The sequence below is a fragment of the Nicotiana sylvestris genome, chromosome 6, assembly GCF_000393655.2.
Source record: "Nicotiana sylvestris chromosome 6, ASM39365v2, whole genome shotgun sequence".
Lineage (NCBI taxonomy): Eukaryota > Viridiplantae > Streptophyta > Magnoliopsida > Solanales > Solanaceae > Nicotiana > Nicotiana sylvestris.
Genome location: NC_091062.1, coordinates 310,881 through 315,453, shown reverse-complemented (window position 1 = coordinate 315,453; position 4,573 = coordinate 310,881).

Here is a 4,573-nt window from a genome sequence, read left to right as displayed (position 1 = left end):
TTATGGCTGTAAAATGCCAAAAAATATAATTTGGTCATTTCGGGGCAGTGGCAATGGTTTCTTAGGCCGTATTTGATGTCCGGGATAAATATTATATGATTCCAGGACGGATCCATCCGGGCCCAAGGCGGAAGGCATGGGCTATAGCACACAAAAATTTGGGACTTGCGCGGATTTGCAGTTTTATGGCTGTAAAATGCCAAAAAATATAATTTGGTCATTTCGAGGCGGCGGAAATTGTTTCTTAGGCCGTATTTGATGTCCGAGATAAATATTAGGCAATTTCAGGACGGATCCATCCGGGCCCAAGGCGGAAGGCATGGGCTATAGCACACAAAAATTTGGGACTTGCGCGGATTTGCAGTTTTATGGCTGTAAAATGCCAAAAAATATAATTTGGTCATTTTGGGGCAGTGGCAATGGTTTCTTAGGCCGTATTTGATGTCCGGGATAAATATTAGATGAATCCAGGACGGATCTATCCGGGCCCAAGGCGGAAGGCATGGGCTATAGCACACAAAAATTTGGGACTCGCGCGGATTTGCAGTTTTATGGCTATAAAATGCCAAAAAATATAATTTGGTCATTTCGACGCGGTGGAAATTGTTTCTTAGGCCGTATTTGATGTCCGAGATAAATATTAGGCAATTCCAGGACGTATCCATCCGGGCCAAAGGCGGAAGGCATGGGCTATAGCACACAAAAATTTGGGACTCGCGCGGATTTGCGGTTTTATGGCTATCAAATGCCAAAAAATATAATTTGGTCATTTCGACGCGGTGGAAATTGTTTCTTAGGCCGTATTTGATGTCCGGGATAAATATTATGCAATTCCAAGACGTATCCATCCGGGCCAAAGGAGGAAGGCATGGGCTAGAGCACACAAAAATTTGGGACTCGTGCGGATTTGCAGTTTTATGGCTATAAAATGCCAAAATATATAATTTGGTCATTTCAGGGCGGTGGAAATTGTTTTTAGGCCGTATTTGATATCCAAGATAAATATTAGACGATTCTGGGACGGATCCATCCGTGCCCAAGCCGGAAGGCATGGACTATAGCACACAACAATTTGGGACTTCGCGGATTTGCAGTTTTATGGCTATAAAATGCCAAAAAATATAATTTGGTCATTTCGAGGCAGTGGAAATGGTTTCTTAGGCCGTATTTGATGTCCGGGACAAATATTAGGTGATTCCAGGATGGATCCATCCGGGCCCAAGGCGGAAGGCATGGGCTATAGCACACAAAAATTTGGGACTCGCGCGGATTAGCAGTTTTATGGCTGTAAAATGCCAAAAAATATAATTTGGTCATTTCGGGGCAGTGGCAATGGGATCTTAGGCCGTATTTGATGTCCGGGATAAATATTAGATGAATCCAGGACGGATCCATCCGGCCCAAGGCGGAAGGCATGGGCTATAGCACACAAAAATTTGGGACTTGCGCGGATTTGCAGTTTTATGGCTGTAAAATGCCAAAAAATATAATTTGGTCATTTCGAGGCGGTGGAAATTGTTTCTTAGGCCGTATTTGATGTCCGAGATAAATATTAGGCAATTCCAGGACGGATCCATCCGGGCCCAAGGCGGAAGGCATGGGCTATAGCACACAAAAATTTGGGACTCGCGCAGATTTGTAGTTTTATGGCTGTAAAATGCCAAAAAATATAATTTGGTCATTTTGAGGCGGTGGAAATTGTTTTTTAGGCCGTATTTGATATCCGAGATAAATATTAGGCGATTCTAGGACGGATCCATCCGGTCCCAAGGCGGAAGGCATGGGCTATAGCACACAAAAATTTGGGACTTGCGCGGATTTGCAGTTTTATGGCTGTAAAATGCCAAAAAATATAATTTGGTCATTTTGGGGCAGTGGCAATGGTTTCTTAGGCCGTATTTGATGTCCGGGATAAATATTAGATGAATCCAGGACGGATCTATCCGGGCCCAAGGCGGAAGGCATGGGCTATAGCACACAAAAATTTGGGACTCGCGCGGATTTGCAGTTTTATGGCTATAAAATGCCAAAAAATATAATTTGGTCATTTCGACGCGGTGGAAATTGTTTCTTAGGCCGTATTTGATGTCCGAGATAAATATTAGGCGATTCCAGGACGGATCCATCCGGGCCCAAGGCGCAAGGCATGGGCTATAGCACACAAAAATTTGGGACTCGCGCGGATTTGTAGTTTTATGGCTATAAAATGCCAAAAAATATAATTTTTTTCATTTCAGGGCGGTGGAAATTGTTTTTTAGGCCGTATTTGATGTCCAGGACAAATAATAGGCGATTCCAGGACGGATCCATCCGGGCCCAAGCCGGAAGGCATGGACTATAGCACACAACAATTTGGGACTTCGCGGATTTGCAGTTTTATGGCTATAAAATGCCAAAAAATATAATTTGGTCATTTCGAGGCGGTGGAAATGGTTTCTTAGGCCGTATTTGATGTCCGGGACAAATATTAGGTGATTCCAGGATGGATCCATCCGGGCCCAAGGCGGAAGGCATGGGCTATAGCACACAAAAATTTGGGACTCGCGCGGATTTGCAGTTTTATGGCTGTAAAATGCCAAAAAATATAATTTGGTCATTTCGGGGCGAGTGGCAATGGTTTCTTAGGCCGTATTTGATGTCCGGGATAAATATTATATGATTCCAGGACGGATCCATCCGGGCCCAAGGCGGAAGGCATGGGCTATAGCACACAAAAATTTGGGACTTGCGCGGATTTGCAGTTTTATGGCTGTAAAATGCCAAAAAATATAATTTGGTCATTTCGAGGCGGTGGAAATTGTTTCTTAGGCCGTATTTGATGTCCGAGATAAATATTAGGCAATTCCAGGACGGATCCATCCGGGCCCAAGGCGGAAGGCATGGGCTATAGCACACAAAAATTTGGGACTCGCGCAGATTTGTAGTTTTATGGCTGTAAAATGCCAAAAAATATAATTTGGTCATTTTGAGGCAGTGGAAATTGTTTTTTAGGCCGTATTTGATATCCGAGATAAATATTAGGCGATTCTAGGACGGATCCATCCGGGCCCAAGGCGGAAGGCATGGGCTATAGCACACAAAAATTTGGGACTTGCGCGGATTTGCAGTTTTATGGCTGTAAAATGCCAAAAAATATAATTTGGTCATTTTGGGGCAGTGGCAATGGTTTCTTAGGCCGTATTTGATGTCCGGGATAAATATTAGATGAATCCAGGACGGATCTATCCGGGCCCAAGGCGGAAGGCATGGGCTATAGCACACAAAAATTTGGGACTCGCGCGGATTTGCAGTTTTATGGCTATAAAATGCCAAAAAATATAATTTGGTCATTTCGACGCGGTGGAAATTGTTTCTTAGGCCGTATTTGATGTCCGAGATAAATATTAGGCGATTCCAGGACGGATCCATCCGGGCCCAAGGCGCAAGGCATGGGCTATAGCACACAAAAATTTGGGACTCGCGCGGATTTGTAGTTTTATGGCTATAAAATGCCAAAAAATATAATTTTTTTCATTTCAGGGCGGTGGAAATTGTTTTTTAGGCCGTATTTGATGTCCGGGACAAATAATAGGCGATTCCAGGACGGATCCATCCGGGCCCAAGCCGGAAGGCATGGACTATAGCACACAACAATTTGGGACTTCGCGGATTTGCAGTTTTATGGCTATAAAATGCCAAAAAATATAATTTGGTCATTTCGAGGCGGTGGAAATGGTTTCTTAGGCCGTATTTGATGTCCGAGACAAATATTAGGTGATTCCAGGATGGATCCATCCGGGCCCAAGGCGGAAGGCATGGGCTATAGCACACAAAAATTTGGGACTCGCGCGGATTTGCAGTTTTATGGCTGTAAAATGCCAAAAAATATAATTTGGTCATTTCGGGGCAGTGGCAATGGTTTCTTAGGCCGTATTTGATGTCCGGGATAAATATTATATGATTCCAGGACGGATCCATCCGGGCCCAAGGCGGAAGGCATGGGCTATAGCACACAAAAATTTGGGACTTGCGCGGATTTGCAGTTTTATGGCTGTAAAATGCCAAAAAATATAATTTGGTCATTTCGAGGCGGCGGAAATTGTTTCTTAGGCCGTATTTGATGTCCGAGATAAATATTAGGCAATTTCAGGACGGATCCATCCGGGCCCAAGGCGGAAGGCATGGGCTATAGCACACAAAAATTTGGGACTTGCGCGGATTTGCAGTTTTATGGCTGTAAAATGCCAAAAAATATAATTTGGTCATTTTGGGGCAGTGGCAATGGTTTCTTAGGCCGTATTTGATGTCCGGGATAAATATTAGATGAATCCAGGACGGATCTATCCGGGCCCAAGGCGGAAGGCATGGGCTATAGCACACAAAAATTTGGGACTCGCGCGGATTTGCAGTTTTATGGCTATAAAATGCCAAAAAATATAATTTGGTAATTTCGACGCGGTGGAAATTGTTTCTTAGGCCGTATTTGATGTCCGAGATAAATATTAGGCAATTCCAGGACGTATCCATCCGGGCCAAAGGCGGAAGGCATGGGCTATAGCACACAAAAATTTGGGACTCGCGCGGATTTGCGGTT